The following is a 25,904-nucleotide window of genomic DNA, read 5'->3' on the forward strand; positions in this document are numbered from 1 at the left end:
GATTCCTCACTACTTGCTAGAAAAGAATAATTCAGTTTCATCAGAACTATGAAAGTGCTCAGTGGTAAACAGAGCTTCATGAAAAAGTAAAACACTATCATAGATTGCTAACTGTTTTTCGTTTCATTCATCTCCATTTGTTCCCTGTCCACACTCCTCTCTACCCCCTACTTTCTCCCTCTCTCCTCTTTGTCCCCACAGAGGTTCGCACACACACACGCACACACACACGCACACACACACACAGACACACACACATTTTCTTTTCCAAATGCATCCTTTAATGGGAAATCTTAAAAATGAGACATTTAGCTATATAAGTAGCAAATCCATGCTTAGCAACAAGTTCTGGAAATAATTTGGCCAGATGTTCTTTTTGAGCCTTAATGACATCTAAATGTGAATTAATATTCCATCGATTCATCAAAATTTTCTAGTTCTCATTCATGTCAGATTCTATATATGCAGTGATCTTATGTTCCAGACAAACAAATAGAAATGTGATCTGACAAACTCACACACACACACACACACACTCACTCTCACACACACACACACACACACACACACACACACACATACATAGATACATATAGAACTCTTGAAATAGGATAGCCACAGAATAGCATTTTTATATGTGTTCCCTCTACACCAGCTGCTTTCAACCAGAGACATTTTTACCCCTTAGGTGATACTTGGCAATGTTTGTAGACATTTTTGATTGTCACACTGGGCAGGGAGGTTGCTACTGGCATCCTGTGGGTAGAGTCAGGGGTGCTGCTAAACATCTTACAGCAAAAAAGCCCCCACAGAAAAGGGTTATCTGGCCCCAAATGTCGATAGTTCTGAGGTTGAGACACCCTGCTCTACACAGTGGTCTAAGGCATCAAATAAGGGGACAGCCAAACTCTTCATTCCATTCCCGGCAACTGACTAGAAAAGAAAGAGAAAAAACACATACCTCCACAATTCCATTTAAATCTCTTTAACCAAAACTAGTTACACGGCTACACCACAAAGCTTTTATTTCCACCCTGAAACCTCTAAGCACTTTAGAAAGGAAAGACAGATCTAGTCCCTCTATTTTTAGTTTATAAGTGGTCTTGTATTCTCACTGTCCTATCCATCTCCCCACAGTGTGAGTGAAACTCTTTGCCAGATGGTGTAGGAAAGATTTTGATAATCCTTACCTCACCTATTCTGAAAATAAGTTTCTGCAGCTTCTGGCCCGATGTTTTGTGTATTTCACATATATTAAAAAGACAGTGTGGTTACATGTTTTAGTATAGCTTGTCTTGTTTTAAAAATTATTATGAAGACAAATAGCAATCTGATATACAGCAGTAAGGTCTAGGTTTTTTGTTTCCATGTAGGCATATTTTGCTGCATATTGATAGCTTATAGATGATAGTAGAACTTTATAGTTGGAGAGACCATGGAATTTAATTTCCCATTTTCTAATATCACAGTTCATCAAATATAAGATGCCATTAATTGTAAGATATGCTATTACATTCTGTACCACTAAAAGAAAAGTGTATGCCAATTGGAAATGACATGCCCCCAATCATTAAGACACATCTCAGTTTGAGAGACATCAAAATGTGGAAAAGGTACATCTTAGAATTGATAAAATACATTATTTTGTACTACAATACCTTTTCCTCTTTCTCAGATAAAAGCCATGTGTCTTGTTATTCCATAAAAATCCTTCCACGATAATGTAATAAGGCATACACGTTGGAAAACACATAAGTGGTGAGAAAACCAGGTTAAGAAAGTAAACCAACATCTTATGTAATTCTAAGTTCCCTTTTAGGTTATAAGTGCACTGGGTACTTTGCTAACTGGACAGGATTTTTTTTTAATCCTGTTTTGTCTTATTCTAAATGGGGGAAAGTTACAAGAGATATTATAATGAATAAAAATTAACTGGATTTCAATTAATTATAAGTATCAGTTAACTATAAAAGAGAAAGAGACTGCCTTCTTTAATAAAAAGGAAGGAAACTGTTTTTTGGAGAAAATGATCTTGGGGTCAGATCACATTTAAGCTAATCTCTGTTTTCTATAAATTCTACCTATAATGAAGGTAATAAAACTAGGTGACTCCTGTGATTGCTTTGAGACACTATAATATCCTTTGGTGTAAAAGAGAAAGTCAGTCATGGTTCCTACACTAAGTTTGGTATTGTAGAAAATGGGGCTGGGGGGGTGGGTACCTGAGAAAGACTTTTAGCCAAGAGCATTAATTTTTTCCTAAACTGAAGAAGTATTTTATAGAACAGCCTATCCACCTAAATCTTTTCATAGGTCAAGTTTTAGGAAGAAAGACTTGTTAGATGAGTAAATGCCCAGCCAAAGTAGAAATTACACCAGAAAAGGTTTCTTGCTAAAACTTGAAAAACGAATAATACTAAAAGACCAGCAAAACAAGCCAATGTACGTATGTGCCATAGCTGTGCTGGGCAAGAGCCTAATGATGCTGTTGTCTGCAAAGTGTCCGAAACATAGTCCCAAGACCGCTGAACTGCCTGTTTGCACATAGTGGCCATCAAGCTGCTAAAGTTATCAAAATTCCAATGTACTGTTTCAGTAATTCTGTTTAAATAACCCTGTGAACATCAATCCAGAGCTGAATAGAGAAGACAAACAAGGCCCTAATGCTTCTGTACCAACCAAGTACAAATAACACCAACAGCATACTTCTTGGCATCCCAGTATATTACAATATAATCATAAAACACGGTGCATCTTGGAAAAAGGTAGCCTTAAAACCCTGAACAGTGAACAAAAACTGATGCTTTTATGAAGTTGAAAGTAAAATTTGACTTAGCCAGCAATTGAGGCCATAAAATCAGTCTTGTGAGGCATGAGTTCTCTCCCCAGAGGGGAGGCCCAAACTCCTGTCATTTATTTAGCAGTCTTGAAATCCCATTTCAGCTTCCGAATGCGTGTTCTAGAAGGTGGCAAGATAATGCTGTACCACTGCTACACCACACTAAATAGCCTCCTTTGAAGTATTAACACCAACTACAGAGTTAAGTCAGAGACAGGTTGTTTTTAAACAGTAAGTAGGAGCTTCAGGATGCCTAAACATTGATTACCTTGGGGGAAATTACACAAGTGTACTGAGGCCCTTGGTTTAGAAATCTGTGAAACAGCTTCTTGTTGACTTTAAGTAAATTTCAGGTGATCTTTCAAGATCTAGAAACTCAGATCATGCTTATTCTTATTTTGAAATGGAGTTCTCATTTCCCTTAGTATGTATACTTAATCCAGTGTACACCGAGAGGGCTTTCTCTAAATAGCCTGTGAGTAAATGACCATGATAAAGTTAAACACTGAACATATATGAACATGATCTGCATTCAGGTGAGGATACATTAACTGGTTTCAGCACAACCATCGAAACTTCACAAGTTAAAGTGACACATTTAGTTATGTACATAATCATAGGCTTTTAGATTATAAGGAGCCCAACAGGTCACCTAGTCCAGCCCCCTTTAACTTACAGATGAGGAAACAGGATTAGAAAGGCAACTGCTGCCCATGGGAGCACCATAGCCAAGGATGTGGTCCAGGCTGGGGTCAATGTCTCCTGTCTCCAAGGCCAGTATTTCCCCCGTGATCCACTGTAATTACAAGCCTTCGCAATAATAGGAATGAAACTAAGTCATTATATAAATTATAAATTACTATAAATCATGTGACTTTAATACAACTAAAAGTGTTCAGTATTTAGGAAGACAGACGCTGTGACACAAAATATTTACTGAACTTCCTGTGTGATAACAGTTCTTCATTTAGTCTTTACAAAATCCCAAAGATACACTTTACTATTCACAGCTTAAAGATGAAATAATTGAGACTCAAAAGCCTCAATAGCAGAAGTCCATCTAAAAACTCTGATCCATTACCCAGGTAGACAGCTCTGTCGTGTTCCTGTAGGTAACCTCTTCACCACTACCAGTACCCACAAGAGAGACAGGGTATGTTTGGCCTAGAGCAAGATGGTCATTTCTCTAATACTATGTAAATTGCCATCTGCAGAGATCTATACCAGAATCTCTGATGGAGGTGTGTGGGCACATGTTTGTGAAGGAGAGAGGAGTAACCCCTCAGGAGTCAGTGACTCAGTGACACCAATGTTACTTATGTAAGTTTCTAAAAAGGCGTTTCCACACTATTGTGGAAAAATGCACACCTGACATTCATTTGGTGTCCTCTTCTTCTGCACGTTCCTCCCCCATCAATATCATTTCCACAAGGTACTGCATTTATGTGTATCAGTCCTGTTTCCAAAGCCTCCTTGTTGCCCGTTGGATAGGTCGCTTAAGAACTCATAGAACAAAGAGTTATAAAGGTATATGGATATCGCCAAGTCTCTTTCCACGTTTTAATTGTGCAGAAACTGATTTTCAGACAGGTAATACAGCCAGTCAGAGACAAAACTGGGACTTAGGGCAAAGTTCTGACTCAAGTCTAATACTCTTCTCTCTATACAACATGCTTGATTATATGATTGGCCAAAAAAACAAGTGTCTGTCACGTATTTGGCCAAATATATTAATTATTTCAAGCCAATACCGTGTTACATTTTTAATAACAAGGTGAAAACAAAATTGGTAATTAAGAGATAGCGTCATAGGGTAGTAGAAAGACAATACAAGCCTCATAGCTAGATAGATCTAAATTTAATTCACGCTCCCTAATTTACTAGCTGTGTTGCCCTGGGCAAGTTGCTCAACTTTCCTGAAGTTGTAACTACCTGAGAATACTAAGAACTACATGCAGTGGGATATTTATAAAACATCTGACACATAGTAGATGCTCAATATATATTGGTTCCCATTAATTCTAACCCACCACAAAAGAGCTGTGCCACTCTTAGCAAATTCCTTTAGCCCTCTGGGTCTTACTTTCCTCCACTGTACAATGAGAAGAGGAAAGAAACCAAATGAATTCCAAAATCCCTTACGGCTCATCAAGTAAGAATTCCCAAAGGTTCCTTTACCTTAATTTAAATTCAACAAACACTTAGGTACCTTATATTCATCCTAGGCACTAAACAGTTCCAACCACCACCAGGAATATGTCTATGAGTTCATTAGAATGGGCTCAAACTCCATAGTACTTTAAGTTCCACACAGAAAAATTAGTATACAAAAGCAAAGGACTTAACTTTGAAGAAAACTCTGCAAGGACATCACAAACCTAAGATGATAAATAAAAATAATTTAGAGTATACCTTAAATTGTTAGTCTCTCTTTTTTTTTTTGCTGGGATAGAAGATGAGAACTTAAGTGTTTATACTATAGGTCTATAACAAGACTCAGGAGCCATTTAGGTAAAACACTAATGCCATTTTGGGGGGGAAAAAAAAGAGCAATAAACTTCTCTTCACATGTGAGTCTTACACTAGGCCTTAAAATGTAAGAAACCTGTGTCATTCTGAAGCAGAGGGGAATAAAATTTATTCTGAGAGGTGTTTTACAGTGATAAGCATTAATATAAGAAGGTAGTTGACCATGTTTTCCACATTACTTTTGAATTTCATATTTCAGATTTGAATTCTCTAAAAATAAAATATAATTTAAATCTTGAACCTTGTAAGTAAGACCTGGCGAAATATTAGCTGAAATAGTAACTGAAGTTAAATGAAAGTCTTAACTACAAAGTTTATCCTCCTCTTCTCTTCCATGAGGAAATCATTAGCAAATTTTTTTTATTACAGATAAGGCTTTTTGCAAATAACACTCTATAGATTCAAAATAGATTTAAAATCATGATTAGAGCCTAGTCATGGTTTCTCAGAAATTCATTTGAGGTTTACCTGTTACCATACCTGTACAATATTATTCACTTACGTTATAAAAGTTTAGAATACACATCTTAGGTGATAAAACATCAACAACATCAAAAACATTTGCCTTTTATGAGTATGAAGAGACAGAAAAGGCCCGTTGAAATTTATATATATATATGGCATAGTGTGAACCAGAGGCAGAAGGCCTGGATCCTATTTCTGCTGTTGTTAAAAGCTCGATATGTGATTCTTGGACAAGTCACTTCACCTTTCTTATCTGTTTCTTTATGAAACAGGAAGAACCATCTGATCTAAGATTTCTTCCAGTTCCTATAATTAACATCTGTGCGAATCCTCAATACAGTACTTGAGGAGCTTGGGACATGGGGCAAAAGTACTCACAGGAGAGCACTTATTCTGCTCTTCATGCGTGCTGCTAGGAGGAGCCAGATTCTGTAGAGAGCCACACACTAAATGGCCTGGCTTCGTGCCTTGGCTAAAGAACACCATCGATGACTAGGAAGGCACTTAAAGAGACTCAGCCAGAGGAAACAATCTATTTTCTGAACATAGTCCAAAAATTAGATCGGGTCGTGTGAGCCTACACAACATGACCCCTGGTGTCTCAGCCTTTTATCTTGGCCTGCGGAAGGCCTGAGTTCATGTAGGTGACCTGTGGTTTCTGAGCCTTATGAGAAATACTTCTGAAAATGAATGGTTCTCATCCCCAGTCTCACATCTGACCCTTGAAAATACATATATTTTTATGCAGCAGCTGCAATACATGCAGCATTCTTAGGACACCTTCATGAGACAGAGTTTAGCATAGTGGTTAAAAGTGTGAGTCGAGCTCAAATCCCGACTCTGCTGCTTAACTGCTGCGTGATCTTAGGAAAGAAGCTTAATCTCTCTGTGCTTCAGGTTCCTTTTCTGTAAAACGGGGAAACTAATAAAACCTAACTCAGGTTTGTCGTGAGGCTTAATCAAGATAATACATGCAAAGCAGTTAGCACAGAGCCTAACATAAAGTATCAATACACGTTAGTAAGCTGGATGAATGGATAGATCAATCGATCGATTGATCAACTGATCTTTCAGTCCTGGGCCCTGGGACTCCCTGAAAAGGCTTATGCGAAGGCCAAAAGCAATTTTCTAGCAGTGAATGGCATCTGCAGATCTTTTCTGAGCAAATAATATAGCAAAGACTCAAAGCTGGGCTCAGCTTTTACTAATAGGATCCTACAGAAGTCAGGAGGAAGTAAGATTATCCTTAAAGTAGGAAAGAGTTACGCTGGTTTAAGACAAGATCCTTTAAAGAGATAGACACACACAAAAAACATTTAATATGGTCATACAGAATTAGAGAAAGGAGGTTACTTTTCATTTATACCTTCTCAAGTGTTGCCAGCATTAAAAGCCACAGAGTTTTATAACTGGATGGCTCCCTAGAGACCATCTAGTTCAACTCCCTTACTTGATAGGTAAGTTGTTGAGGCCCAGAGAGATTAAGCAACTTTCTCGAGGTCATTCAGCAGTAAATAACAGTGCCAAGACATATAAGCTTTCTGACTCCTCCCATTTGCCCACCCAGTACTCCCCCTGGTAACTTTCACCAGGTCATCATCCTGTCCTTGTTGTACCAAAAGGGCATTAAAACACACACAGGTTTCTCACTTTTGCCCAGTTTCCCAAAAAGTACAGAAGCAACCTCAACCCCCAAGACCTTCTTCCCATTGGGAATTGGGGAGGATACCAGTCAATCTGTGGCCTTCTCCCAGGCCTTCTGTGGAGTTTCCACTCTTTCCTTTCTGTTCCTCATGTTCACTCAACAGGGCTACTTCTAAAAGTCCCTCACCCCAAAAATCAGGCACGTCCCAGGGCACAAGTTACCACCTGCTAATCTGCAAATTCTCATCTTCCCACAAATGCTACACCGTGAGGCAGGAAATACAGAACTGTTACTAAATTTTCTCTGAGCTCCCTGAGTGCATTCAGTGAGAACTGATCCCTCCCTCCCTAGGATGACTCAACCAGGTTCATTTATAAAGTGTGTGTATGTGAAGGGCCAGAGAACCCCTAGGTGTGCCTAACACAGAAAACAGGAGAAAGAGGGGACCAAGGAATGGGAGATGGGTTGAGGGAAGGAGGGAGACAAGTAGAAGGAGCGCACCTGTCAAACGGCAAAGTATGGATCCTAGAGACAGCTGTGCTGCTGGGACTGACTCACTGCTGAAGGGACAGAACTGCCCAGGGGATTGCAGCGTTTTCATTAGGCGCTCTGGTAACTGACTAACAACAGACTGGCGCCTCAAACTACACACGTAGGAGGAAGTAGGTAGAGGCTATCCCGAAGTAGCGGGAATAACGAACTCTTTTCTTCCCACTCCCTTTCCTACTCTTGTGAGTTGGCACGCCACTCTGTGCCTGGCTGGCATGCCCTGAGCTTGCCAGGGTGCAGTGCATCACCCCTGACCGGGAACTCCCCTCCCTGCTCTCCCAAGGGCTAGAGAGAAACATAGGGCATCTCTCAGCTCTACCAAGAGCTCCCGTCCCTTGCCCCTTGCAGGGGAACTGATTTGAGAGAAAAGCTTTTGCTGAGTGTCTGAAGCTGACAAATGCAGTGCACTTCTTGTCCCTAAGCACTTGCGCCTGCGTGGGGTGTCCCTCAGCCTGGGTCTCTGCTTTGAAGGTGGGAGGCCTAAATGTCACAGCCACAGTGTTCCTTCCCCACACGCGCACCTACCCATGAACCCGGAAGGAAGGCTTTGCTTTGATCTTTTTTCCCTCCCTACCTGAATTCCGGGACCAGGTTAGGCTGCAACCCGTAGAAAGCAGCGGAGAGAGTGACCAACCACCCGGGCTTGTAACTGCCGTTCTCGCACTCCAGGTAAGGCGGAGACCACTTGACGTGGCTCTTGTCCCCGCTAAGACCGTCCCTGCGCCGCCAGCTGTGGCCCAGGCCCCGGGGCCCCTGATTGGAGCCGCGGCGGTGCAAGTGAGTCCTCCACTTGCGCCGGAGGCCGCGGAACCACTCGGTCTCCAGCGTGGCGTTGGCCAGGTGGTGTGCTGAGGAGGACAGGTCCTGGAGCAGGATGCGACTCTCCTCGCGCGTGGCCTGGAGGAAGACCTGCGGGGCTGGGGCGGACAGCGACTCGGTGCTGAAGGTGATGGCCGCCCGGGAGATGCTGGGCTCACCCTCCAGGAGGCTCCGCACCAGTGCCCGGTACCACTCCAGGTCGTCCTGCGAGTTCTGCTCCCGCGACTTATTGCTCTACAGCATCATGTTGAGGAAGTTGGTGGCGTGTGTCAGCGTGTCCAGCGCCCCGTGCAAGGAGGAATGGGAGCTGGCTAGGGCAGGCGACTTCCCCGGCAGGCCCGCCAACTCGTAGCGGCTGGAGCAGTTGGCTCGCTTCAGCTGGTGGGAGTCCCCGGTGTAGAGGTAAGAGGCCACGTCCATGGGCACCTCCTCGGCGATTTTCTGCGCCAAGATGGTGCCGTCGGTGGAGCGGCTCCAGGGAGCCGAGGGGTCCGAGGCAGAGGCTCGAGCCGGCTGCTGGGCGTGCTGCTTCGCCCTCAGGGCCTTCTATCGAGAGGAATCCGTCCGACTTGGAGGGTCGCGGCTGGCGCCGGCAGCTCCCAATCCCAGGTGAACGAGCAGGAGGCAGCAGAGTAAGGGGTTAGCCATGGCTCCCATCTGCCTCGCAGCAAGGAGAGGAGGTAACGGAGGGAGTCACTTTTTAAATTTTGGCCGTCAATCTATCAGCACTAAGACTTTTTCTAGGAGTCTTCCCCCTTTTCAGCTGGCACCCAGTCCAAAAGGACTTTAAAGTAGGGATGTTCTGACATACGCGCGGCTGACTGAGCTACCGTCGCAGGAGATCAGATCACCTGTGGCAACGCCGGCTGCTCCTGCTCCACCATGGGTCTGCTCGGGATTGCGCACCTCGCAGCCTGGAGCCCGGCACCTTACATCCCCTCTCGCCGCCGGCAGCTATAGTTGGCCTGCTTACGTCTTTCTGCTTAGCAGCTTCCACCGCCGCTCTCATTGAGGTGTGTTCAGGAGCTGCTGCTGCTGCTGCTGCTGCTGCTGCTGCTGCCGCCGCCGCCGCGGCCGCCAAAGACACTGCTCCATCGTCTCGCCCGTGGCAGGTCGTTCCCGCCTCCCGGCTCAGGCTCCTCCTCGTCCGCTTCGCCCCGAGGCGCGGAGCGCGCGCGCCCAGACCCGCACCGCGAGCGTAGCAGCTAGGGTTTCTTTTAAGGCGTTTGTCTTTCCGGAACCACGAGGGCTAGGCAGCTGGTTAATTGGAGTCTTTAAGTTTGGCCACAAACCACACTCCTGCCTCTCCCTGCTCTCGGGAGGAAAGCCGGTTTAAAGAGGCGGCTTGGCCGCAACCAAACCCTGGTAGGGCGGCTTCAAGTCGTCTTGTGCCCTGTTTGGCCGGCTCCTCTGTCAATCAGCCGACTGCCGTTTGTTGGGCTGGTGCGGGAGCTGTCCAGTGCTGAACCCGAGGCGCAGGAGGAGGCGGTGGCGCGGAATGCAGCTTCGCTGAGTCCTTTCACCCGCTCGCGTTCCCTGATGACTCGGGAACCTGAGGGGGTGAGAGGTGGGGTGGGCGGAGTGAAGGGAGAAGCAGACTTGTGGTGGCTCAGAGCGAAGGAAACTTGGATGTACCGAGGAGGAGGGTGTTGGCATCTTGCATGCTTAGTTAAATCAGCCTTTCCTTTTGCCTGGTAAAGAGGGAGAAAGTAGTTTTCATTTGTGGCTTAAATCGGAGGGAAGGGACGTAGGATGGAGACGTGTCCTCCCGAGCATCTGCTCATTTTGGGCAAATTATCAAATCTTCTTCCTTGTTGTCGGTTAAAGAAATGATTAAACCCTACTTGCCGAGGTCTTCGCTATAAGGGAGTAATGGAGACATCTACCGGCTGAACTTTAAGGGGAAAATGCCATATTAAAGGAGCCTCTCTGCTTGAAAGGGATGAAGGGGAACCTGTGGAAGTGTAAGCAAGTGAATATGTGGAAGGGAGAGAATATGTGCCGGGGCAGGACTCGGACTGTGAGAGAATGAGAATGAGTCTGTTGGGCGGGAAGGGAAGCCATTCTGACTGGGAGTTCCTAGAATTAATGGATGTAAGAACTAAGACATCTGGTTAACTATAGGTTGGGATGTCCCAGCAGAAGAAAGAAGAACTGAATAAGTATGCCAAGACCCCCCAGAATGATTGGAAAATCCCTTAACACAGTCTAATGGTTTTATTTGAAGCTTTAAAGGGTCTTCTGACATTTTCATTCTGAAAATACTAATTAGTACTTTGGATAGGTATGGTTTTATGCACCTCCACCTTCCATATGCACCTCCACTTTCAAATTCCCCAAGAAAGACACAGGATAGAAAGTCTCAAATTCATTTCGATTCCCAACTTAAAAAAAAAAAAAAAGTTACCTGTGGCATTCTAAGGTAGCACTGCTTAGATTTGCTTTATCCTTTCATTTTATTCTTCCTGTTGAGAAAATACCTAAGCACAAAAATTTAAGCTCCAAAGAGCAAAAGTTTGTCTGCATTGGTCACTGTAGCATCTTGAGCACCTAGAACACACAGATGCCTGGCACATAGTTGGTTCCCACTAAATATTTGCTAAACTAATGAATGAACCAGAAGATAATGATGATGAAGCTAATTATTTAGGAATCCATCTCCTTACCTAAGAAGAGAAGTCTGCCTGATGTGTCAGTGGTGAGGGCTTTTGGAATAAGACATAGCAACCAGTTTTCCAAACTGCAGTGTATGGTCTCCAAGGGAGTTTTTATAGCTTTGCAAAGAATGGTTATTAGATTTGTGTTTATTTACAAGTAGAGTTCATGTTCATATCTGACTTGTTTAAATTTTGCTTTGCAGTGTATATGCTTTTGCCAAATAAAGGTCATCCCAGTTTAATCCTCTACTATAGCACACGTGGCAATAATAGGAGTTTCTGTTTGTTTAATTTATCAGAGTATACAATATGATTTTCTATTTAGTTGTCTAAAGACTGGTGTAATTTCATCATTAATTGATTTTTTTAAAGAAAACCTGTATAACTAATTAACAATCCTTTAAAATTTTCTAGTATTGCATTTTAAAAGGAAGATATAATTTTATTAGTCAGTCCTTCTATAAGTAATTCAATGACTTAGCATAATTGAAGGATCTGGGTTCTGGTCCTATCATTATTTTAAGCAAGATATATGGACACTAACAATATATTTGAAGTTTCTGTGTCTCGGGATGCAAACTGTATGTGGGCCTCGTGATTTGACACTGAGGGAGTACTGAAATGACACCTGAGCCACTCTCCTGGAGTGCCAGTTCTTCCCCTAGTGCACAGCTAACAAGAATGGAGCAGGCTATGAGAGGCTCTTGCAATTTGGGCATTCCCTTCAGGGGATCACCTTCAGCCCACACTGCCAAACAACAGAGGTGAACTAGTTAGGTCTAGAACAACACTGCCCAATAGAAATATAATGTGAGTCACAAATGTGATCCACATATATAATCTCAAATGTTCCAGTAGCACTTTTTAAGAGTAAAAAGAAAAAAAGTGAAATTAAATGTAATAATATATTTTATTTAGCCCAATAGACCCAAAATGTTATTCAATAAGTAAACAGTATGACAGGTATTACTGAGATATTCTACATTTTTATACTAAATCCTCAGAATCCAATGTGTATTTTACACTCACAGCATATGGAACTTCATACTAGCTACATTTCAAGTGCTCAATAACCACCTGTGACCAGAGGCTACCATAGAATACAAGCTCTGGAAGATAGTACATCGTGGTCTAGAATGATCTAGAAAACCTAGGTTTACTCACGATAAGGTACCATGGTCCAAATGGTCTAGGAGGCCTGTCCATTTAATAGATCTGGAGTCAAGGAAACTAACTGAGTAGATAGACAACCCTACGTCTATGTTAGTGTCTGTCACTGAAGGAGATCATCCAAAAGAAGTTATCATAGGGGACCAAGATATAACACATACTCATACCCCTCTAAGCAGACTACAAAATTCCACAGCAACTCACAGACATATTCATTCAACAAATGTTGGCTTAGCCTCTGCTGTGTATCAGGCATCATGCTTAGTACTCGGGCAGACACCTGCATGATGGACACATGGACCTCACAGTCAAGTGTATAGAGAGAGAAACAATAAAAAAGCAAACAAATAAATTTTAAAATTACATATTGTGATCAGTGCCATGAAGAAATAAACGCTGTAAAGTTACAAAGAGTGCATGGTATGGGGGCAGGGAGATTCTTATAGAGAGAGAGAAAGAAAAGGAAGACTTCTATGAGGAGGTAACAGTTGAGCTAAGATGTAAAAATGAGGAGTAGTTAACTAGGTAGTAAGTAGTAGTGAACTAGCTAAGGGTAAGATGAAAAGAAACTTAGCAGGAAAGAGAAGTGGGAAAAGATGACTGCATTAAGATGAAGTTCATATATAATATAAAAATACAAACAATTGAGACAAAAAGAAAATCATTTTATAGGATAATCAAGTGATCCTGGCATGAATAGCACCTCTGTCCCACCAATTACACGAGCGTGATTTGTAGAGGAGATAAATATCCCTGTGTAGCCTCAAGTTAAGAGCTAAGTTATCTAAATGCATATTAATACTGTGTGGGAGCTTGACTGTAATAGGTCAGTGTATACAAGACCTGTAGGCCCTGTGTGACAAGGCCCAAAGCGTTTTCATCACAGCCTGAAAAGTCAATCTAACTGCTTTAGAACAGTCAAATTTGCACTGATGAAAAAGCATTATGCAGTGGAGCTTTGAGTTATTAGTTGTCAGTATATTATTGATTTATCATTACTGTAAAAAGGAAGATGTGATATTAGCATATCTTTAAGTAAAAGAAATTAAAGGAGGTTAAAAAAAACTGCTGAGACCAGATTTTATGTGAGCAGTATAGGTAAAGTTGTTTCTAAAATTTAAGTGCTCCTTTAAATCATTTAAATCAGCAAGGATTAGGACAGTGGGATATGGCGAAAGGACACTGGATTGGCAGTTGGGAGACCAAGCTCTGATTTCCACACTGCTGATGTCTAGTCATGTGACTTTTGACAGTTTCCTCAACCTCTCTGAGCCCTTTTAGTTCATCTTTAACATAAGAGTGATGTATTAGGGACTTCCCTGGTGGTGCAGTGGTTAAGAATCCACCTGCCAGGGCTTCCCTGGTGGCACAGTGGTTGAGAGTCCACCTGCCGATGCAGGGGACACAGGTTCGTGCCCCGGTCTGGGAAGATCCCACATGCTGCCGAGCGGCTAGGCCCGTGAGCCATGGCCACTGAGCCTGCGCGTCCGGAGCCTGTGCTCCGCAACGGAAGAGGCCACAACAGTGAGAGGCCCGCATACCGCAAAAAAAAGAAAAGAATCCACCTGCCAGCGTAGGGCCCATGGGTTCGAGCCCTGGTCCAGGAAGATCCCACCTGCTGCGGAGCAACTAAGCCCCTGCGCTACAACTACTGAGCCTGCGCTCTAGAGCCCACGAGGCACAACTACTGAAGCCTGTGCGCCTACAGCCCATGCTCCGCAACAAGAGAAGCCACCGCAATGAGAAGCCCACACACCGCAACGAAGAGTAGCCCCCACTGTCCGCAACTAGAGAAAGCCCAGGCACAGCAACGAAGACCCAGCGCAGCCAAAAAAATTTAATTAATTTTTAAGAATACTTAACTTAAAAAAAAAATAGTGATGTATTAGATACAGCCACAACTGAAACAGTTTTAGCTGAGTGATGGATAATGGTCCAGGTATATTTTTCGGAACTCATCATTTTTGATAGTTCTAGATTTATAATGTAAATGTTATTTTTAGGTTAAATAATGCTAGGTCTCAGTAAACAAAGTGGCACAACCCGAATCAAATTCTTGATAAAGCAAATAAAGCCACAAAGAAGCAGCATAATCTGTCAATAGAACACAAAATCAGAAATCCAGTTCTTATTCGTGGTCTTACTGAGATTCTGGATTTCCCTGAGCTTATGCTACCCCCTGTGCCTCACGTTCCCATTTGCAAAATGAAGATCATAGTCTTTGTTATCCAAGGGTGGTGGTTTTGAAATTTCTGGGTGAAGAAGAGTCACTAGAGAATTCTGATCACTGCTGTAGGTCTGGGGGGAAGTTAAGAATCTGCATTTTAATAAGCACCACAGGTGGTTTTGATGCAAATAAGCCATGGAGCACATGCTGAGAAATGCTGCTTTGAGCCATGGAAAATAACTCTAAGATAATAGGGGAGAAGCTCTCCTGGTAAACAAAAAGCTGTGCTGTAAATTGTGAAATGTACCCTGTGGGGGGAAAAAATGAAAATAACACCTATAAAGAGATTATCATCATCACCTAATCATTTATATAGCACTTACAGTGGCCAGGCATTGCTCTAAGGATTTTACACACTTTAGCTCATTTAGTCTCCATTACCACACTGTGAGTTTGGTACAGCTACCATTTTACAGATGGGAAACAAACAAACAAATGAATTGCCCTAAGTACTACAGCTATCTGGCTCCAGATGTCATACCCTTAATCACTACACCAGTGGTTCTCAAATGTTGATACACACTAGATATACCTGGAGAACTTTTGTCAAAGCACAAATTAGTGGCCTTAGCCCCAAAACTGCTGACTTGGTAGGTCTAGAATAAGGCCTGAGAATTTGCATTCCTAACAAATTCCCCTGTGATGTTAAAACTGCTGGTCCAGGGAACACACTTTGAGAACCACTGCTCTGAGATGTGCTTTTCATCATTATAACCCCTGACTTTTTGGTAACACTTTTCCATCCATTTAATGTGGAAAGAGGAGAAAGTCAAATTAAGGGATGAAAATATGCCTGAAATCTAGCAAGAAAAAAAAACTATTTCTAACTGAGAAAGCTTACTCAAGATGTTTATGTTTTTTACTTAGCAGTTTATTCTCATCTGCCTCCAGTTTACCCTTAAAACTCTTACTCCCTGTCAGCATCGCTTCTAACAACACTCCTGCTCTTTCCAGAGTCGTCTCCTCTGTTTTTCACTGTGAAGTCATGACTTGGGCTGTTCTTGCATTCCCAGTGAAGTGCAAACGCAGTATCATCTATAGAGTCACTAGGGCTTTGACCCAAATTGCTAGTTTCCCTAATCCCCTTACCCCCATGCACACAAAATGGTTCTGTAAACTAAAGACACTTGAAGAACTTCCTGATCACAAGGGAAGAAAACGCCAGGAAATGGCACTTATGTTAGGAGAATCCTGAATGTGCTGAGGCGAAGTATGTCTCCAAACAATGTCCCATGACACTGACCTGACATTCAGCAGTGCAGGAAAGGACCAATACGACCTTCACAAAAAAATTACACCAAATTAATTATTCAAAGCTCAACTCCATTCAATGCAAGGATCGTCTCTTTTTCTTATTAAGAAATAAGAACAACCAAAAAATTTGAAACAAAGTTTACCGAAATATGGACTTTGTGGATAGCAAAAGATGGGAAATGGATTATTTTGTCTCTGCTCGATTTTGCCTGCTTCCCTTGCTGGAGGGAAGCCCCTCACACCATGTGTACCCATATGTTGTTATAATTCATGATATAGCTTTCATCAGCATAGTACCTTGGGCATAATGGGGGTTTACTTCATGATCAGTTTAGGACTCGTCTCTCCATCCGAACACAGGAGCTTCTGCAAGTTGAGATCTTCAAGTGCCCAGGATCATGCACACATAGGATACACTAACTAATGACAGTTCCTCATTGATGAAGAGCAGAAACTTGTAAATCCAAACAAACTTATAAAGAACAAGTTTAGAGTAGTAAGCTGCTTATAAACTTTTTGCTGTTATTTTAAAAAACTTGAAGGAAATTAATCCAGTAACGTTGATATTGTTGAAATTGCAGACATCATCTTAACATCAGGATTGTATGGAAAAGGAAAACAAAGAAACATAACATGGAAATATATGCCAACAAAATGTGAAAGAAGACAATCACTGCACATGTTTCAGGAATAGCCGCAGGCTAAGAAAATGACAAACCTAAATATGAATCCAGGTACAAAACAGTTCTGCAAATCTATCGTTTTATTTTAACAGTAATATTATGTATGCCTACTTAAAAAAAAAAAAAAGTTTCCTCCAGACCTCTGCTGCTATCCCTAAAGAAAAAAAAAAAAAAAGGAGGCAAAGAAATTTACTTTAAGATTTCCTATCTAATCTGTGGTCAGTTGGTCTCTCCTCCTCTTCCTCCTCTTTCTCCTCCTCTTACAGACAGTAAGTGCTCAATGACAGATTAGCTGTAAGTCTGGGTTGTCCCCAGGGAAAGGGAAGAGAGAACGTCCATACCTGTGAGACAGTTATTGACGTTTACTTAGAAGTGTCTTCTTTTGATTGCTTTCGGTACTAGCATTTAAGTAGGTCTGAGGCAGAAGCCTGAGTCCTGTGGCATATATAAATCATTTCCACTTGTCCTTTTGATTTACCCTTGGGAATCAATAGTTTCAGGGAAAATTTTGCCTGGTCTTTACCAACAACTCCCTATTCAAACACAGGAGAATTTTAGAGAAGTTTTGGCACAGGAAGCTTTCAGTTCCTTTTGTTCACTGTGTCAGTGAATGTTCTTGGGTGATGGGGCTGGCTTCCAGTCTATATGGCCATCACTTATCACAGTGTGTGCGGAGGGATGGGTTCTTCATGAGCATAGAAAAAGCAGACTAGGGAACAAAGGCTAAAAAGAGAAACAGTTTTCAAGAATCTGCAGTATCATGAAGACCGAATGTGACGAAAAGTAGCTATCTCAATTGTTCGTTTTTATATCCCAAATCAGATATTTTAGAGTAAAAAATTAAAATGTAACTAAAAGTGAAGAAAGAAGTAAGAGGGACTTCCCTGGTGGCACCACGGTTAAGAATCCACCTGCCAATGCAGGGGACACAGGTTTGACCCCTGGTCCGGGAAGATCCCACATGCCGCAGAGCAACTAAGCCCGTGCGCCACAACTACTGAGCCTGCACTCTAGAGCCTGTGAGCCACAACTACTGAGCCCACGAGCCATAACTACCGAAGCTCGCGCACCTAGAGCCCATGCTCCGCAACAAGAGAAGCCACCACAATGAGAAGCCTGCACACCGCAACAAAGAGTAGCCCCCGCTCACCGCAACTAGAGAAAGCCTGCGTGCAGCAACGAAGACCCAACACAGCCAAATAAATAAATAAATTTATAAAGAAAAGTAAAAGAAAGAAAGAAGAAAGCAATAAGAAGGCTTTTCTGAATGTCAGGGTTGTTTTTAATTGAAATGGATTAGCCAAGAGCAGAAGAGAATATCTTTCCTTGAAGAATAATTTGTGATCTCCAGTAGAAACTATATCCATGTATCAGAAATGAGCTATATTTAATTCTGCCTGGATAGACAAATGAACCAAATGGTCATTGGAATCTATTCTTCTCCTACAGTCCTATAATAGACTGAGGAATATATCCTGTTATGTCCCTACAAACAAGAAAACTAGTGCAGGCATATTTAACCCAAGTACTTCTTTTAGGCGTCAAACTCCAATCTCTTTGTGCTACCACTCCTCTCACACTGCATTACTCAACCTGGCATTCAAGGCCATTTACTAACTTTTTTTGCCCATCCCACTAGTCCTCCACTACATTTTGGAGATACTCCATTCTAACAAAGCTATGCTGTTTACACTCTTCCTTTATAAGTAATTTGCACACTCCCATCCTATATCTGCCTTTGTAGAAGTTAATTCTGTGTATTGAGAAAACTTCCACAAATACGCTTCCTCTCCTTTAAGACCTTTAAGAACTGCCAACACTTTGAATAGACATTTCTCCAAAGAAGATATACGATTGGCTAATAAGCGCATGAAAAGATACTCAACGTCATTAGCCTTTAGGGAAATGAAAATCAAAACCACAAGATACCATTACGTACCCACTAGAAGGGCTATAATAAACAAGACAGATGATAACAAATGCTGGTGAGGATGTGGAAAAACAGGAGCCTTCATATACTTCTGGTGGGAGTGTAAAGTGGCACAGTCACTTTGGAAAACAGATTAGCAGTTTCTCAAAAGAGCTGAACATAAACTATCGTGTGACCCAACGACTCTACTCCTGGGCATTTGCCCAAGAGAAATGAAAGCAGCATGTCCACACAAAGACACACACATGAATGTTCACGGCAGCTTTACTCACAGTAGCCGGAGCCCAGAAACCACGGACAAGGCCCATCAACTGGGGAATGGATAGACACAGTGTGGTACAGCCATATGGCAGAATCCTAGTCAGCCATAGCAATGAACAAATTGCCCGCACATGCCGTGTCACGGATAAAGCTCAGAAACGTTATGCTAAGTGAGAGAAGCTGGACCCAGAGACCACACGTTGTATTGAGATGCGATGTCCAGAAAAGGTAAATGTATGGAGACAAAAGGTGGACTAGTGGTTGCTTGGGGCTGGAAATGGGAATGAGAATCAACTGTAGGAAAAAAAAAAGAAAAAAAGAATCACCTATAAATGGGCACAAGGGAATCTTACTGAGGGGGATGAAAATGTTCTAAAACTGATGATGGTAGCTGTACCACTCAGTAAAGTTATTTTCAGTAAAGTTATTTAAAATCATTTGAGTTTTACACTAGAAACTGGCGATATGTAAAATGTACCTAATAAAGTTTGTTAAAAAAAAAAAAAGAACTACCAACTCTAGGTATTCTCCAAGATTGACTTGATTTTCTAGAATCAGCCTGATTCTAGCTAGAATCGTCTTAGTTCTTAGAAACGATTCTGTATGATAATGGTTTACCTATGCTGATTTAATGCTATCTGTGAACATCTAGGTGAACAACCGAAGAAGTTTTGGGTAGCATTCTCATCTACATTATTTATTATTTTATTTTATTTAACAAATACCTATTGGGGGGTCCACTATGTGCCAGACACCATTCTATATAAAAGTGATGCTGCAGGAAACAAGTCAAGTTTCTGCCATTGTGGCACTTACATTCAGATGTAATATGTCCTGTGAGGAAAAATAAAGTGGGATAAGAAGATATATCAAGATTGGAGGTCAGGGAAAGCACCTCTGGTTAAGTGGCATTGAGTAGGAGAGTGAACGGTGTGAAAGACCGATACATGGGAAGACTCAGGAGAACAACTTTCCCAGCAGAAGATAATGATCATAAAACCCCTGAGAGAGTATCAAGCCTGGTCTGTCCCAGGAACAGCAAAAATTTCTGTGTGGATAGAGGTCAAGGAAAGGTGGATGGAGAGAGAAGGCAACAATCAAATCACATAGAGCTTTTTGCACTGTGGCAGTGAGTTTTGGTTTTATTACAAGGGCAATTGAAAGTCATGGGAGGGTTTTGACAGGAGTAACAAAATCATGGGGGCTGCTATAGAGACTGACTGAGGAGGGCAAGAATAGAAGCAGAGAGACCAGTTAGGAAGCTGTTGCATTAGTCAAAGTGAGAGACAAGGGTGGTTTAGACTAGAAGTGGATGGGGAAAGCAGGATGATAATGCTTGAGATGGTTGAAAATTGTTGAATTCAGGATTGTAATATTCCAAAGGTCGTGAATGTGGCTGCCCATTCATACCCTCTGAATTTCAGATGCAATTAAGGTTTTCCTAGAGTAAGAATAATATTAATATATAAAATAATGTGTGCCAACTTCATTTGGGAGTAGAATCCTAATTTTAGAATAAAACTTAATTCTATTCCTTAGAAAAATCACTGTTCCTATGTATCAGTTTAAAGTACTTATATCCCAACTGAAAAATGAGCACAAGACATGAACAGAAATTTCAAAACAGAAGAAACACATATGGCCAGTAAACACATAAAGCAAATGTTCAACCTCATTAGTGAGCGTGGAAATGCAAATCAAAACACGAGACATATGAGTTGTATCTATATGATTGGCAAAAATTAAAAAGTCCAATAATGCCAAGTTGTTGGCACTGGTTGTGGGAAGGATGGAGGAGATGTGGATTCACAAAATCTCTTATGCCCTGCTGGTAGAAATGTAAATTAGTATGATCGTTTTAGAAAATAATTTTGGATTATCTAGTAATGCCAAACATTCACCTACTCTATGGTCTAGCACTTTCACTCTTGATATATACACCTAAGAAACTCTGTCCCATGTGTACCCTATAATATATACAAGAATGTTAATAACATCACTGTTTAAACAGCACAAACCTGGAAATCCTGAATGCCTGTCCACAGGAGAACAGATGAATGAACTGTGTTATCCTCACACAGATGAAAATAAAAACAAGGAAATTATGAACACAGGATTCAGGGAGATGGCTGACCTCCTTGGGTTGGGGGGAGGTATGAGCATGGGATAGGGTACCCCTCACCCTTTACAATTCATTGGACTGACAAGTCTGGCAAAGAAATGGTGTAACTGTTCCAGTAGGTGCCAAGATATTACTCCTCCTCGGTAACACAGTCAGCTTTTCTGACTGACTTAGCCCAATGGCCAACAGTCTACTTGTGGCCAGTTTCGGTGCTCAGACAGGGCTCTGAGGGAGGTATCTGAGATCAGAAAGGGTTTTTAATGCCTGCCTTCAACTGTGCTGAGCCTCTGTCTTTGACGAAGTCCACTCTAGGAGAAATCTGATTTCACTTCCGGAGAGTCCAGCCCTTTCTCCTCTTCCATATCAGTCTCTCTACTTATGGAGTCTGTATCCAGAGCACTATTTCAAGACCTCCAATGTGTCTCCTCAAAGACTGCCTGACCCACTTTCCAGATGGAGCCAACATCATCCTCCATCTGATCCATAAATCATGAACAGAAGGCTGAGGAAATGAGAAGCTGCGCTCCCACTGGGAGGGGAGTGAAGCTTCCAGCATGGGGTGCACAGCATGATCACGGAGGCACAACACAGTTCTCCAGAAAGCCAGTTCTGATGAATGACAGAACAGCCGGTTCCAGATGAAACTATCCTGGATTTTCAAATACGAACAGTAACATTGAAATGAGATAAGACTTACCACCAACTTAGTTGGACATATTTAATTATATGTATTATGATTATTATGGCACCTGAAGACCAGATATAAATAGTAAGCCGTTCACATATTTTACCATCATAGCTATTTCTGGGATTCCCTCAGACAAAAGATGGGAGAGAGAAACGATAAAGTGTATGAGCTTCTCTCCTGCCGGAAGGGCACAGGGCACTGCTCCAGTCCTCCTTCTCTAAAAAGGATTGAAGGTGTCCCATAGCACCTGAAAGAAGAAAATAGCGAGATACCCCAGAGAGGCTGATTTCAGTGTTCATTTAAAAGTCAAAGGTAGGGCTTCCCTGGTGGCGCAGTGGTTGAGAGTCCGCCTGCCGATGCAGGGGACGCGGGTTCGTGCCCCAGTCCGGGAAGATCCCACATGCCGCGGAGCGGCTGGGCCCGTAAGCCATGGCCGCTGAGCCTGCGCGTCTGGAGCCTGTGCTCCGCAGCGGGAGAGGCCACAGCAGTGAGAGGCCCGCGTACCAAAAAAAAAAAAAAAACACCAGGACAGAGCTTCCTGCAAATTATGATGAAGTGGTTTTTGCCTGCAATTCACTGGCTTTGTGTTACAGTACCTATCGAAGAAGCTGGGTTTTCCCACCCTCGCACCCACTCCCTCCTAAGATGGGGGCAGGTTTGGGACAAGGAGCAGGAGAACACGGAGCCAAAGTGCTAATGGGTCGACTTCTGAAGCATGAAGAGTGAAGAGGATATAAAAATAATCTTGTCTCTGTATAATGTACCCACCTGAATTCCTCTTTTGGATTCTTCATCCTTATTTAAACCTGTCATTTGAGCAGCTGAAGTGAAAATATGGGCCCAGGATCTCCTTCTGAGTGAGAGAAGCATCTCTTCTCCAGCATCCTCACCATAAGAAATCAATGAAAACAGCCTCCAATCAAAGGTCAAGAGGTAATCAGAAGGCGGGGGGGCGGGGAGGGGGTAGTGGTGAGTAGCAATGAGTAGCAGGTTGGCCTGGCTACACTGGATCTTTCTGAGATCTCAAGGTTATCTCTCTCATAAGCTATCTTTTCCTGGTTGGATTTGACTTTTGTGTTTTGTTTTCATTTTCGTTTTGTTTTCTTACCATAAGAGTGGTAAGGCATTAAAGGTTAGGCAGTGAGCCAGGAGAAAAACGGCCAAGAAAACAGCCTGGCTGCCTTCAGGCTAGGCTTCTAAGTCACAGAGAACAAAAGGGAGTCCACCCAACAGCTCGGGTCCAGCTGAACTCACCAGGATCAGAAGAACAGCATGCAAATTGGAGTCAAAGTTCTGTAGTCATAAACAGTACATACGACTTGGGGGTGGTTTTCACGTCCACACAGAGCTCCCTGGGGAACCTCATTCATTTGGGTGGAGTTTGCAGGTCCTGGTCATGACCACATTCTCTGTGACCAACACTGACTGATGGTGGGAGGCGGGAGTGCTGCCCATGAGTAAGCAGGGTGAGTGGGTGCAGGCCCTGTGGGCCGAGCAGTCACTTACACACCTAGACAGAGCTTAATGTAAGACCCCAGAGGTCATGCTCGTAATATTTACATAAGTGACTTGATACTTAGAGCTCCATCATTGACTGCCCATGAATTATTGTGGTCTCTTCATTTACAATAGAGAAAAAATGGAAGCCACAAATACGTTCTTCCATAAATTAGCAGATAAACAGTGAGCGATGTATCCATGCTGTGAAATTGTATTCAGCAATCTAAATATTAAACTATTATACCATGAAACGACATGAGGGAATCCTAAATGCATATTGCTAATTAAAAAATCGGTCTGAAAACGTTCAGTTTCATCTATTTCACCTTTGGGAAAAGGCAAGTCTATATATGAACCAGTCAGATGAGCATTTAGCAGGAATTTGGGAGAAGGATTTTCATAAGATAAACATGGACAATATTTAAGGATAGTGAAATTCTTCTCTATGAAATTGCAGTGGTGGAACCATTGCACTACGAATATGTCAAAATATATACAGTAATAGGAGAACCTTTTTAATATAAATATAAATTTCATTTAGAAGTTCAGAGACTGAAGGGTGGAACGATGCACACTGTATAGACGATACCTAATATAGTGAATCTACGAATTAACATGGCTGGAGAAGGAGGGAAAGTAGGTTTTGACTTTGGAAATGAGTGGAGTCTGAAGACTAAGTTCTAAGCCACTGCACGTAAGCACTAGAGCCTGGTGGATAACGGTATTTCCATCAGGAGTCAGGCTAAGCATTCAGTTACTACTGTGCATGTGGAATTGAACAATTAGTAGCTGGATGGAATCTGTGGAGAGAGGTTTCTTACTGTTGGATGGAAAGTAACAGAGAAGCAAGGAGGAAACTCTGGATTTAACCATGTGTTGTTGCACTAGGATTGGAGATGTAAGAATTGTCTCACATTTACCTTAACACAGGTCAGAAGGTGAGATACAGAGCTAGTTGCAGACGTCTGTGTGTATATGTGGGGTAGTGCACACAGATATATTTCCAAGGTCTTTTAGCTTATAGGGTCTAGAGCCAATGCTCCCAGTAGACAGGACACCAACATTAGTATCCTAATACCCAGTCTTCTGATTCCTGTTACTATTCTCCAGAAAAGGATCCGCAACTCAGCTGAGGCATGGCTAATTCTAGGGCCAGAGAAGAGAATACACATGATTATCCTGCAGACTCTTGTAGCACCAGAAAGTAAGGAAGTTCACAGAAATGGATGGGGGCCCATAAAGAGGATACAGGAGACAATCTGAAAGAGCTCCCCGTGGCTGACAAGTGGTCACAATTACAGAAGCAAAGAAAATGCCTTAGTATATAACCTTAACACAATGTATGAAACAAATATCTTGATTCATACTTATATAAAGAGATTGAATAAATATATCTAATGGGGATGGTAGGATAAATCCATCTGATGGTGGAAAGCAGATTTAAAGTTCAACAGTAAAAATTATTTATGTCATTAAACGATTAAAAACTTGACAACTAATAACAGAAAGTATTAACCTAATCTTCAAATAAAGGTCTCAAGAAGAAATATATCTGTGCGGCTCTTCCAAAGATAGATGGGGAAAGACAGAGAAGCCTGAATCCATGAAAAACGTCTCAAGTTTAGAAACAAGAAAGTTCCCTGGAATCATTGTGGATGAGGCTTCCGGGGTGGCAATGATCCAGTGGAGAAACCACAGCTTCTGAGAGAGAATCCCTCCATACCAACCTCTGCACCTGCCCTGAAATGGGTCCTCTTGTTTCCTGATGACCCTGAGCGCCCCCTGGTGGTTGGGGAGGCCCCTGCAGGGAGGGTCGTGTCTGGACTCACCCTGACTTCTCACTGAACCAACTGGGACAGTAACACAGGGCTGTGTCCTAGGTCATCACGGAGCTGAGCTGCAGGGAAAACTGAATTTGTGAGGTGTCTCTGGAGGTGGAGAGACATTTCTGGAGAGACATCTTGTATGCTGTGCTACTCCCAGAACCAAAGCACCCCAGTCACCTCAGCCCTTTCCCTGGGGGCTGAGGGATCCAGTCCCAGCAGCCAGCACTGTTTGTGATGGATAATCCAGAGACTGAGCGGGTAAGGGAGAGGGTCTTCAATAGTCCTGGGCCCGATTCCTGCACCAGCACCTGGGACACGACACCTGGCAAAGGGGAAACAAGGAAACACCCAGTTCACTGATGTCACCCTGTAACTCCACCTTCCTCAGACCCAGGAGATGCTCACAGCTGAGGGATGCCCGCAAGAGGAGGAATGACCAGAAGATTTTCATGTTCATTTTGATCAATGCTTTGACTTTCAGAGAGTTATGTCAGTGAAGTTGAGAACCCTGATTCTGACTAGCACAGGTGCTGTGCTTTCCCCTTGAGCCTGGGCGTGATGTGCAGGTGGGAAGCATGTTTCCATATAAAGATGGTCATGGCTGGTCCTTCTCTAGGGCTCTGGCGGAGGGTGCTGGCTGAGATCCAGAGTGGACACAGCTTCATGTCACCTCTGAAGAATGGGTGATGTTCCTTTTCCAATACGATACTTACATTTCCATATATGTCTATCTGCGTCTA

General features: G+C 42.5%; 1 pseudogene; it reads right to left on the reverse strand.

The window, feature by feature from the left end:
- Positions 1 to 8,437: 8,437 nt before the first annotated feature.
- On the reverse strand, positions 8,438 to 12,239 carry LOC149743795 (metabotropic glycine receptor pseudogene; annotated as a pseudogene).
- Between the last annotated feature and the right edge of the window lie 13,665 nt (positions 12,240 to 25,904).

The sequence above is a fragment of the Delphinapterus leucas genome, unplaced genomic scaffold, assembly GCF_059928025.1.
Source record: "Delphinapterus leucas isolate spDelLeu-1000000601 "Yukka" unplaced genomic scaffold, BTC_Dleu_Yukka2 spDelLeu_asBTCV2_sq80, whole genome shotgun sequence".
NCBI classification, from domain to species: Eukaryota; Metazoa; Chordata; class Mammalia; order Artiodactyla; family Monodontidae; genus Delphinapterus; species Delphinapterus leucas.